Raw genomic sequence first — 13,778 nt, forward strand, 5'->3', positions numbered from 1 at the left:
AAAGGCAGTGCAAGTTGTCTCAGAGTAAGCTGCTGGAGTACATGGGTCTGATTCTCAAATATTGAACTTGATTCTGAGTAGTGCAATCCACCCGATCCCTAATTTACGATTGTCAAAGCCTCCAAATTGAGAACATCGGGAACTGCCTGGAGCATTTTTATGATGCTACCGTGCTAATGTGATGCCCAACCATGTTCACAGGAGAACCACAGAATTTCTCCATCTTCCGCTCTGCTCCCTGTTTAGACTTTTGGTGTCAAGTGTAAAGGAGCAGATGGAAATCAGAAAGACACACTTTCATCTCTTGATCTTTTTGGATCAGGTGCACAGTGTGCTCTGCTTTATAATCCGAAGGGCAGGATGTTTATGCTACACCCACCAGCATTGGTAAAGACATTTGTATTATGATATATTCAACTCAGGCGACACAGTCCGATCTGACATCCTATGTCAATTAAATGTATTAAAATAAAATAAGATAAGCTGCATCGCAACCATTTAGCTCCCAATGTTACATTAAAACAGTACATGTATTCGAGACTTCCTTGCTTATATTCTTCAAGGCTTAGCAGTTGATCTACATTTTCAAATAAAATGTAATCACCAATGTATTGCCTGTAGGGTATTTTGTGGAGATTTGGGGTATTTTGTGGAGATTTGGGGCCTGACGGTATTTTATTACCGCCGAGAAATAACTTAGCAATAATCACTCTTTGTATTCAGATTTGGCCATGTGCAACAATAATACAATGGACATGCATTATTTCAGCACCCAGACCTGCATATTTGGTATACGTGGTTGGTGGTATTTTTGTGAGCATAATTCCCTTGTTTTATTTGTGGCCCCAATGTCCAGAATCCCTTATCTTCGCTTAGATTTTTCGTGTGATCACTAGAGAGACCTCAGACCTGCATTCTAGGGAAACCACAATTTCCAGGGATAGTGTTGGTGCGCCACCATGGGCAAACTCACTGACTTATTTACGACAGAGAGCTATATGTGGTAGTCTTGTGGTAATTTCCACTACCTTATATACGGTAGGGAGCTATGTTCAGAGAGTCTCTCTTCCCGTTGGCTCATGTACCTCCAACAAGTTATACTACAGTCACTCACAATTATTCATACTGATTCTGACATACACACATCTGTCTTAAAATGACCATTGCACTTTTTAAAAATCTCCCCACATCATTGGCATTGTAATGGTAAATAGAAAATAAACCACCCGTCTGTTTTCAAATATTTTCTGTATTATAAAATTTGCATTTAGGCATGATCTCATTTTTACAGCAATAAAAGGGAACAATCAAAGCATTTTCAATGACACACTGCAATTATAGTGGCGAAGAACAGAACTTAAATTGCAACATTAGCACTTGATAAAGACACGCACGGGACTTTCATTTTTCTAAACTGACTGCATACTTTCGTGCACACACACAGCTCCCCCAGTTAGGTAATTACCTTATCTGTTCAGATTCTTCTCTCTGTGAATGTGGCTCTCTTGGCGTAACTCCAATAAAAAGGAACGCTTGCCTTCTCAAGCCGGGGTCATTGCCTGGAATTCTCAGCTTTTTCAGATAGGACTGCCTCTGCCAGTGGAAAGGTAATTCTTTCAGCTTTCCCCAGTCTCGACTGCAGCAGGACACCCCCACAGCCAGGTCTTCTCCCCAGTAGTGCAGAAAGATGTCTGCCTGTCTTTTTCCCTGCTACTGCCCACTAAAACTTTCCTCTCAGCCCTCTTTATGACGTGTTCCAATGAAATCCATCATCTCTCATCCTCCTACTTTTCAACAATAGCTTCGCTTATACATTTGCAATTGTTGCAAATCTGACTTCCTCCTTCCTGCCGTTACTGTGCACAACAACACGGATAATCAGGCAGAGAAGAGAAAAATCTGCACACTCATTTAAATGGTTTTCAAAGTATGCCTAATTCTGCAGTAGAGAACACATCTTATTAGTGGGTTATATTAAAATAAGGTTTTATTAGTCAGGTTAATTGTTAATATGTTAGCTGTTAATTTTCAAATGTGTCTCTAGCAATATAGGCATTTCAGGTGAAAAATAGTGTGCATTTTTAAATGAACACGTGTGCTTTTAACTGTAAAATAGCTTTGCATCTTATATATTAAAATCGTTTTTTGACTGAATAGCCTGTCTTTCCTTGTTAATCTGCTAACCCATATAGCAATGCACCGCACCCTTGTGGTGGTGCTGCAAAAAAAAAATGCTACTTGTGCAGTAGTGCTGTAATGCTACTTGTGCAGTAGTGCTGTAATGCTACTTGTGCTGTAACATGCCAAATATCCTTACATATACCCTCCTTTTGTTTTTAGAACTTGGCTATAATCCAAGCCAATTCCTAAAAACAACTTGTTCTATTTTTATTTTTACAATATAGCAATCCAACAAAATGAATATTCATGTGCATCAATGAAAATTTGCAATTAACATTTCATCTGAGTCCATCAGTTCATAAAATGTTCCACATTTGCCTTCTCAGTGGAAGTGGCATTACTTTAAGTTTAAATTTTCCAAGTCAATTAAAAACAATGAAATAAAACAACTAACTAAAACAAATAAGTAATATAACAAGTTAAAATAAATAATTAAAATAATAAATACGTGGAACTTCATATGCCGGAACTTTTGCTTTGTCTCTTTTGGTATGTCCCGACCAGCGATGTTATTCGGTTCATTCGAGTACTCTTTCATCTTGGCAATCTTGAATCCACAGTATTCATCTCTTTTGGTATTCCGGTTATTTTGTCTTCACCTCCACCTGGAGGCAGGCATCTTTTGGTCTTCATCCAGGGGACTCCAGGACTCCATCGTCTCCCGTGGCCTCTGATCCCGGAACCTCCGATCAAATAATGTTAATTGTCTAAATCAAAATAGAAAATAAACAGATTAAGTACATAGCACAATACTAATTTCCACCTTTTTGCCAAAAATAAAACATGCTTGGTAAAAATACTTCTTTTTTTTTTTTTCTTTTTTCTGAAATTAAACACAAGTTAAAAGAAAACAAACACATATAAAACAGCATTCAATATTTAATACACTTTCTCTCTGTACACCAACCACGAGCTTCCGTTATATGTGCATTTATTTATTTATTTATTTATATTATATATTTATTTATTTATTTATTTATATTATATATTTTCACATATATTACAGTGTTTATGTGCCATCATAACAATCAACTTTTTTTTTAACTTCTTTGTCACTGCCTCCTGATTACACCCATTTATTTTCTCAATGGACTCTATCCGTTTCCACATGCTCAAGCTGCCTGATCTCATGTCTGGGATGGCATGGTTTGATTTGATTTACATGGACAAACTGCTCTATTGCTGTTTCACCTTCATTTTTCAAAATTTTATACACTACAGGAGAGACTTTATCTATAATTTGAAATGGCCCCTGCCAGGCTGCCAGAAATTTAGAATTTTTCTGTTTACTTTTTCCAAAATGAAACTTGTACACCTGATCCCCTACATTGTATTCCTTTACTGATGTCTTTTTGTCATAATATGACTTAGCACTGTCAGCAGCTCTTTCCAGATTTCTCTGCACAAAAGCAAATGCATGTTGCAAATGCCTCCTCAGTTCATCAATATATTCATGAACTGTGGATGCACTCACTAGAGTTTGCTCATGTGTTCTGTATAGTAGGTGTTGTGGTAACACCATTTTCCTACCTGTTAAGACCTCATGGGGGCTAACACCTGTTGCTTTGGCAGGAGTCGACCTGATTGCCATCAAAACCAATGGTAAACGCAAATCCCAGCTGGAACCTGCTTCTGCCACAAATTTCTTTAAAATGTCCACAACAGACCTATTGCTTCTTTCAACTGTACCTGAAGACGCCGCCCGATATGCGATATGTAGTTTCCTTTTCACACCTAGTATTTGCCATACCTTACTCATTAGATTACTTGTGAAATGACTTCCTCTGTCTGACTCAATTCTTTGTGGCAACCCAAACCTTGAGAACACATGGTTCACCAGCAATGTGGCTGCTGTTTGCGCACTACAATCTGGTGCGGGAATGCACTCAATCCATTTTGACATCAAACATACCACACTCAAAATATAGCGGTGTCCCCTGCTCGACCTTTTTAAAGGACCTACATAGTCTATTTGCAAATCTGACCATGGGAGAGTTAGGCCTCTTTTCATCAATGGTGCTCTATGCATTGGTGAAGCAGGTTTAAATTGGGCGCATACTAGACATCCTCTAGTATATAATTCCACATCTTGGGACATATGTGGCCAGTAAGCATAATCTTTTAGTATTTCTAATGTCTTTTGTGAACCTCTATGGCCTGCAGTTATGGCATCGTGTGCATGGTGTAGCATTAGTCCTCTGAATGAAAGGGGTACTACCCACTGTATTTGCCCTGTTATGGACTCTCTAATCATGAGTCCATCCTGTAATCTAATTCGTGTTTTGTTCTTTAATAACACCCTCAACTCTTCTTTTCCCATACAATCATTTTCTGTTAAAGGATTTTTTTCAGGATCTATCAAATGATTATAATAGATTCCCAAAATTTGATCATTCTTTTGTGCCTCAATCAAATCTTGGTCTGGCGTGTTATGACTCCACTGCACCACCGGTTGATCTACCTCCTTTGGTGCTTTAGAACGTGTGACTGCATCAATTTGTATTTCACCCATTAAATAATCAATAGGTAGCAATTCTCCCATCACAGCCCCAATCTTAGCCAGATGGTCTGCCTTATCATTTCCCTCCTTATCCTCTCCTGGTGTTTTTAAATGCCCACGAATTTTTCTCCAGTATATTGTTAAATTATTTTCTGACACCAATTTGTCTATGGCTTGTATCATTTTTCCATGTTTAAGTGGCTTTTTGTTGTATGTAATCATGCCTCTTGTTTTCCAACCAGGCAAATACTCCACAAAGCTATTCCGTGCATAGTCAGAATCAGTCACCAGGACAATTTCACTGAACTTTTTATCAACTGCAGTAGCAATTGCTTTATAGATGGCTGCCAATTCCGCTACCTGACTGCTCCTATCTCCAATCCTCATCCCTATACTAGGAACGCCTTCACATTTCAACCAGACATTTCCTATTCCTGCCACTAATTGTTTATTACTGTCATTTTCAATGTGAAAAGCACAACCATCCACATATACAGTTGGCAAATCCTTGCATGTTTTTTCATCAAAAGCTTTGTGTGGTGATTGTTCAAACTCCTGCAAACTAGCTTCCACATCCATTTCATTTGTTATTTGTTCAGCTGCACAGTCATGTAAGTCAGCTAACCCTTGAGCAATTGGGCTCTTTTTATTTTGTCCATATCTTACTTCTACGGGAAAACCTTGTAATGCCAGCGTCCATGAAGTGATTCTGGATTGCGCTAGATTGCCTGATCTAATTCTTTTACTCTCTAAAAATTGCAAAGGTTGATGATTTGTTTCAATAATCACCTTTTCTCCCTGAACAATGGGGCGGAAATGTTGTAGCGCCCACACAGTGGTTAATAGGGCCTTTTCGCATTCATTAAATTTCATTTCAACTTGGGAAAATGCCTTACTTGCATATGCAATGGTTTTGTGATTCAAATCGTGTTTTTGTGATAACACTGCTGACATACAATGTTCAGAAAAGCCTATTTCTATAAAGAAATCCCTGTCCTTTATGGGGTATGCTAAACATGGTGCCTTTACAAGACATTCCTTCAATCTAGCCACTGCATCAGACTGCTCTCTTCCCCATTTCCAGGGAGTATTTAGTTTAAGCAGTTTAGTCAATGGTTGAGTGATTTCTGCATAATTCTCAATGAACTTTCTGTTATAGCCTGTCATCCCTAATAAACTTTTTACTCCTTTCACATTTTTAGGATCTTTTAATCTTTGTATGGCCTCTATTTTCTTCCTTTGTGGATTTAGCCCATGTTCAGTCACTTCATGCCCTAGAAAGTTCACTTTTTTCTTGCACCATTGTGCTTTTTGCAAAGATACTTTGGCGCCTGCTTTCTGCAATTGGCCAAGCACATGTCTTATTTCATCAAAATGGCTTTTAAGGTTTTCATTTTTTATCAAGACATCATCCACATAAACTATTGTCCCTCTTTCCGCTGCATCCGGCATGGCCTTTCTCAAAAATATGCCAAATTCACTCCCACTATTGATGTACCCGAACGGAGCTCTAAGCCAGGCATATTGAGTCCTGTCAAATGTAAAGGAAAATAGGTGTTGTATCTCCTCTGCCAATGGCACACACCAATATCCAGATGTGAGATCTAACGTGGTAAATACATTTGAACCATGTATCTGAGCTAGGCCCTGATCAATGAATGGTAGTGGCCATCTAGATACTGGTACTCTTTTATTTAACTCTCTTAAGTCTGCACACAGCCGCCATTGACCATTTGGCTTTAACACACCTAAAATAGGCGTATTGGATGTGCTATGAATGGGCCTAATTATTCCCCGTGATTCCAAATTTTTAATAATCTCTGCCAATGATTCTAAACATGCCAGCGGTAGTCTATACTGGCGTACAAACACTGGATTTCTGCTACAACCTTCTGGTAGTGTGGCCACATGTAAATCAGTTAAACCACAATCATAAGCATCTTTTGCAAATACATCCTTAAACTCCATAAATATTTCCCTCAGATTGCGTCGATCCTCATCGCTGTTACATGCATCCGCTAAGGAGATCTGCTCTTCTACCATTCTGGAAAATTCTGGAAACTCTTCTGGTAAAGGAATCTCAGCGCTTTCCTCTAACTGTGTGGCTGTGTCTTTTTGTAGAGCTGCCACTTTCAAATATTTTGGCATATCAGCTTCCACTTCAATGGGCTGATTTCCTGTTTCATTTTCCTTTAAATTAAATATTATGCAATCCTCTTGATGGCAGCACACTGTCTCATTTGAATCATAAGGATACACAGAATGAATTTTAAATATTCCTTTGGGCTGAGAGTCCAGGTGTTCTGGCAACTCGCCCTTGGCATCTACATATTTTTCAGGAATATTCCCAATCACCATGTTATTTAAATCTGCCGTATAATGTGATTTTTGTATGGCCATTCCTAATGGGGAGTTTTCCTCTAAATGAATATCCTGACAACCTTTATTATTCACCATGATTTTTACAGATCCCTCACCAATGTCTACCAATGGAATGTATTCATAATCCAGGCCTTGCTGTTTTATGGATTCATTCAGGCATACAAATGCATCAGAGCCTTTCATCTGCTGTCCATTTTTGCATTTCAGTGTTATTGCAAACTGTTTTGTAAATGCAGGAACAATAGTATTTTTCCTCATCTGTAATTCGACTGCATAAGGAACTAGTTGTGCACAATGATAAGCCCTTCTTTTGTCTTCAAATTCAGGCGCCGGCCCACCTAGGCGTGACCATATTTTTTGATTAAGGAAATCTAACACCATACACATTCTGTGCATGATGTCATTGCCCATGTAAAATTCATTTTGTGCTCCACTCACTATCCATACATTATGGTAAATTGCTTTCTGCCCAATGCTAATTTTAAGCATGCATCTGCCTGTAATTCGGTTTTCAAAGTCTGGACTGTCCAACCCAGAAACATATTGGTTTTTAATCCTAAATTTCGGGATTTCTTCCCTCTCCATAATTTTTTGCAACAATTTCTCATTAATGAAACTCCTTTCATGTTCAAGCGCTAAAGTGGCTTTTATTGTTTTAAGATAATCATTTATACCAGCGTGAACCCATGGTTGCTCATCTTCCATGTGTATCTCTGCCAGAGTGGTAATGTGTTTTTCTGAATCTGTTTTAGGAACACTATTCTGTTTGCATGTATTCTCTTTTAAATAGAAACGTAATGTGTGTTCGTCTATGGCAGTCTGCCAATCTTTCCTTGGGTCCAAGTATATTTGTACAGGTAGTTTTTCATTGTCGCTCTGATCTTTGTCTTGACACCTTAATATAACAGTGACACTAGGTATGCAGCTATTCTGGAGATATACCTCCACAGCATCATTTGTTTTGGCAACGGTGTGACATTCTTTTATATTGCTGTTTTGTGATTTTAGTTTCTTAGGCCTCAATGGTTTTTTGGTTAAGGACCACAGCACTCCATTCACCCCATCTATGAGAGGAGACAATCTTTTCAGGCAATCTGTCCCCATCAGAAATGGAATTTCACAAATAGATGTGATCAATACCTCTTGTTTCATTCTGTGCTTTCCTATTTTTATGTCAACCTCAGTTACACCTATGATGGGCACCTCCTCCCCATTAAAGTTATGCACTGGGCCTTGATTTGCCTTCACTGTGATCTGACTCTGTGGAGGCCTCCCTTCATTGATACTCTTTACCAGCTCCTTGGACATAATTGTGGCCTGTGCGCCAGTGTCAATCATAGCAAAGGTGTGGCATTTTTCTTCTACAGTGATGGGTGCATAATATCTGTCCTCAACTTCCTCTAATACACATAAGAAATGTGAATTCTTACTGATTTCAGGGCTCACCTTTCTCAGGTCTTTTTCACTTTTGGCTAAGCACATTGGTAAATGAAAAGACATTTTTCCCTCCTTTTTACCCATTTCTGTGCGAGGTATTTTATTCATTTCTCCATGTTCAGAGGTTTTTTGGAGTGTGGCCACCGTTCGCCCATCCATCTGGGTAACATCAGAGACCACATTACAACCTTCCAACTGAACATGTGTCACAACATCATTCAGCAATTTGTCATTTTTTAATTCTGTGCATTTGTGATCATTTAGTGTAATACCAGCCCTTTCAGCCTCTTCAAAAATATGTGGCTCAAAGAATTTTTCAGGTGATTGACTTGTACCCTCCTTGTGAGTATTTCCTTTTTCTGTCTGTGTTTGGTCATTGTTTTGCTTGCCCAGGGAAGGAGCTATGGCATCCCCACTTACTCCCTGTTCACTGGTATTCCCCATGCATGAGTCATTTTTCTTAAATCTGTCCCTTTGTTCTTTTGGAATTCCTAATGTTTCTTTTTCATTTGTGCAAACCTTTACTGTTTTATTTAGCTCTAGGTTAAACCGTACCTCTTTTTTAGAAGTATTTGCACTTTCCGTCACAATTTCATTTACTGGTACTTTCATTTTTAATCCATTAGACATCTCAGAGTCGTTATGCAAAATTATATCAGAGCAATCTGTCATTTTGGCACTGCAGTTATCATGAGTACTTAGTCACTTTTCGGAAGCCCCCCGGTCATTGCTATGGCCATCAGCCCCCTCTTTGGAAGGTTGTTTTTGCGCTGTATAGAGCTTTCCTATTTGCTCAGCTAACATTTTCACTTGGGCCTCAAGGCATTGGAACCTTTCCACCTCTCTAGGATCCTCTTTCTGTGGCCTAGGTCGATATTGGTTGTTTTCCCCCTGATTGGATCTATTCTGATACCTCTCAGGTGATTGATACCGGTTGGGATGGTTTCTGAACTCTTGATTCATTTGTGGAGGGGAGCGGGTTGCACCCATCCTTTGATTATAGTCCCCTGGTGGGGAATCATTGTACTGGCGTGGACTGTAGTTCACGTTTTGCTTCATGTCCTGTTTCTCAGATTGTGGGTACTGGCCCCTATATTGATTTCCATTATCAGTAAATCGATCCACATATCGGGGCCTATCCTGATTACCATATATCATGGTGCTGGGATCAAATCTGCTCTGTGTCCCCAATGACTGGTAGGGACCATCATTTCTTTGATCTTGATTTTGTCTCTGATTATTGTTCATACCTGCCATATCAGACCGGTATCTTACCCGGGGTCTATCTCCTAAATATCTAGGGCTGATGTAGCTCTCTCTATTACTAGGATCATGTGATTGGAACATTGGTACAGTAAATGGCGATCTTTGTTGATTACCCCTTTGTTCAGGTGTCACATTATTTTTACCTTGGCTTTGAGCAGACTCAAGGGACATTTTGGCTGACCTGATTTCCATTACTGTGGCTGAGGGTTCTTTAGATTTAGGCCTGGTATCTTTCATTTTATCACTTTCTCTACCCTGACAATAGAGTACCTCATATAGCTTGGTGCTTTGATGTACAATCCATTCAAGGGACTTGTCACGGTCAAATTCACGGACCAATTGGGATATGATGTCTTTCTGTAGCCCATAGAAGTATGCGGTTTTAAACTCATTGGAATTTGAGTCAAAAGATACATCAAAGCGAGAGAATGCTCTTTTTAAGTCTTGTAAAAATTGGCGAGGTGATGTATTAGGTCCAGCAGTAATAGTGTACGCAACTTTCTTTGCCTCCTGCAATGACTGAAAAGGAGAAAAATGGCGCCTAATTTCTTTTTCAAACTCCAGCCATGTCATATTCTGCTGTTCATTTAATCCCCTTATGATGCTGGCCGTCGGGGCATCTAAAGTTAAATGAAAATATTGTCTGTACTGTTCCTTAGGTATCTGGAGCGCTTTAAAAATGTCATGCACCGCTTCTAAGTGATCCTCAATGCAGCATTCACCTCCCTTTTTAAATGGTTTGATCAGGGCTTTAATGGATTTCATTATTTTTATGGGGCTACTTGTTGCAATGCATGGAATTGCACTATTTTGTGATTCAATCCTGTTTTCAGGTGTATGAGATTGGTGGCTGCCCCCAATGGGAGTATCAAATCCCCCAAGGGCGCTGCAACCAAGTTCAGTCACCGGCCCAGTCACTGGGGCACTAGCTCTTTGGGCAGAGCTAGAATTCACCTCCACTCCATTGAATGTGGTACCCTGCCGCCTCTCCTGTGACCTGGGAATGCACATTTGCTGTTCTAAGTCCTTACACTTTTTAAGGAGTCTGTTGGCTTCATCATGCAAATAATTATTTTCATCACTCATTTTATTAATTGCCTCCTGCATATCGCACATTTGCATTTGGCATTCATTGAACTCTTTATTTCTCTTGTCTCTTTCTTGAATCATTTTAATCATTTCTTGTTCTACACTCTGGAGATCACCTTCTTTTTCGCAATGTTCTTTTTGTAAAATCTGCATTTCTGAAACAACCTCATCTTTATCCTGCCTAATGTGATCCACTAAGGCTTTTAAGTGTGTCAATTCTTGCTCACTATCTTCAAATTGTTTCTTGCTTTTGGATAACTGAGTATCAAAGTCTCTGCATTTTAATTGCATGTCTTTTTGGCATACATCCAATTCTGCTCTCAACATTTCCTGATTTTTACTTGCCCCATCTAATTCAGTCTTTAACCTGTTAATTAGCTGAGTATCATTCTCTTGCATTCGCAGTGACTTGTTTAAAATAAACCATATTTTGCCGCATAGCCGTATTAAACAGTCTTTCTCTGCACTTTTATCGGCTGCATTCAATAATCTTGTAAGGCAGACCTGAATTATGCTGCCTTCTGCAAAAATATTGTCTAGTTTTTCTTTCTGCACCTCACCCTGAATGCGGTTACTCCATTCTAAGGTACTGTTCGAAGACCAATTCCCATGTGCAAATAACTTTGCCTCTAAATATTGCACTAGATCTGAGAATGTGGTTTCCCTTTGTGACATTCTGAAATTCGTTTTTAGTGGCACACTGCTATTATAAAATGGGTTCCCTTTAATGTGCAAATGGCAGTGTGAGACACGCTTGCCACGCCCAGTAGGTACTCTATGATCACTTTCCCGGCCTGCAACGCACCATAAATATGTAGGGTATTTTGTGGAGATTTGGGGCCTGACGGTATTTTATTACCGCCGAGAAATAACTTAGCAATAATCACTCTTTGTATTCAGATTTGGCCATGTGCAACAATAATACAATGGACATGCATTATTTCAGCACCCAGACCTGCATATTTGGTATACGTGGTTGGTGGTATTTTTGTGAGCATAATTCCCTTGTTTTATTTGTGGCCCCAATGTCCAGAATCCCTTATCTTCGCTTAGATTTTTCGTGTGATCACTAGAGAGACCTCAGACCTGCATTCTAGGGAAACCACAATTTCCAGGGATAGTGTTGGTGCGCCACCATGGGCAAACTCACTGACTTATTTACGACAGAGAGCTATATGTGGTAGTCTTGTGGTAATTTCCACTACCTTATATACGGTAGGGAGCTATGTTCAGAGAGTCTCTCTTCCCGTTGGCTCATGTACCTCCAACAAGTTATACTACAGTCACTCACAATTATTCATACTGATTCTGACATACACACATCTGTCTTAAAATGACCATTGCACTTTTTAAAAATCTCCCCACATCATTGGCATTGTAATGGTAAATAGAAAATAAACCACCCGTCTGTTTTCAAATATTTTCTGTATTATAAAATTTGCATTTAGGCATGATCTCATTTTTACAGCAATAAAAGGGAACAATCAAAGCATTTTCAATGACACACTGCAATTATAGTGGCGAAGAACAGAACTTAAATTGCAACATTAGCACTTGATAAAGACACGCACGGGACTTTCATTTTTCTAAACTGACTGCATACTTTCGTGCACACACACAGCTCCCCCAGTTAGGTAATTACCTTATCTGTTCAGATTCTTCTCTCTGTGAATGTGGCTCTCTTGGCGTAACTCCAATAAAAAGGAACGCTTGCCTTCTCAAGCCGGGGTCATTGCCTGGAATTCTCAGCTTTTTCAGATAGGACTGCCTCTGCCAGTGGAAAGGTAATTCTTTCAGCTTTCCCCAGTCTCGACTGCAGCAGGACACCCCCACAGCCAGGTCTTCTCCCCAGTAGTGCAGAAAGATGTCTGCCTGTCTTTTTCCCTGCTACTGCCCACTAAAACTTTCCTCTCAGCCCTCTTTATGACGTGTTCCAATGAAATCCATCATCTCTCATCCTCCTACTTTTCAACAATAGCTTCGCTTATACATTTGCAATTGTTGCAAATCTGACTTCCTCCTTCCTGCCGTTACTGTGCACAACAACACGGATAATCAGGCAGAGAAGAGAAAAATCTGCACACTCATTTAAATGGTTTTCAAAGTATGCCTAATTCTGCAGTAGAGAACACATCTTATTAGTGGGTTATATTAAAATAAGGTTTTATTAGTCAGGTTAATTGTTAATATGTTAGCTGTTAATTTTCAAATGTGTCTCTAGCAATATAGGCATTTCAGGTGAAAAATAGTGTGCATTTTTAAATGAACACGTGTGCTTTTAACTGTAAAATAGCTTTGCATCTTATATATTAAAATCGTTTTTTGACTGAATAGCCTGTCTTTCCTTGTTAATCTGCTAACCCATATAGCAATGCACCGCACCCTTGTGGTGGTGCTGCAAAAAAAAAATGCTACTTGTGCAGTAGTGCTGTAATGCTACTTGTGCAGTAGTGCTGTAATGCTACTTGTGCTGTAACATGCCAAATATCCTTACATGCCCATCAGACCTAAGGATCTGGCTTCACCTGCTTAGAAAACACAATTACTGGCTAGATTGCTTTTGCTTTGCTTGGATTAAGCCTCCATTCAGCTCACTAACTACCTGCAACATCATTGAATCCCTGAGTTCAGAAGTCAGACAAAAGGATGGCACTTTCAATTAAATGCTCAGGTTCCAGAACGGCACATTAAAGATTTCCTTTTAAAGGGATGCAAAATCCATTTCACATTTGAAAAAAAAGCCATGTGAGGATTTAACTGACTACTGTGTTTATCCTGATTTGTTCCAGGTTTGTAAAATGATTTTCCTTGCAATGCTGGGCTGGACAGATGATCATTGGTGTTTCAGTGATAAAAGGCAATTGCCACTGCATACAAATGGCACCACCATTCCCTCGCCTCTGCACTAGTTTCAGATGAAATG

General features: G+C 39.3%; 1 long non-coding RNA gene across 1 annotated transcript; it reads right to left on the bottom strand.

The window, feature by feature from the left end:
• Positions 1–1,231: 1,231 nt before the first annotated feature.
• LOC138491454 (uncharacterized) lies at positions 1,232–13,314 on the bottom strand. Its single transcript, XR_011276008.1, has 2 exons — positions 12,498–13,314; positions 1,232–2,888 (listed from the first exon to the last, which is right to left on the bottom strand). It is a non-coding gene; the product is annotated as an uncharacterized lncRNA (long non-coding RNA).
• Between the last annotated feature and the right edge of the window lie 464 nt (positions 13,315–13,778).

This window comes from Ambystoma mexicanum, chromosome 10, assembly GCF_040938575.1.
Source record: "Ambystoma mexicanum isolate Mex_15411 chromosome 10, UKY_AmexF1_1, whole genome shotgun sequence".
NCBI classification, from domain to species: domain Eukaryota; kingdom Metazoa; phylum Chordata; class Amphibia; order Caudata; family Ambystomatidae; genus Ambystoma; species Ambystoma mexicanum.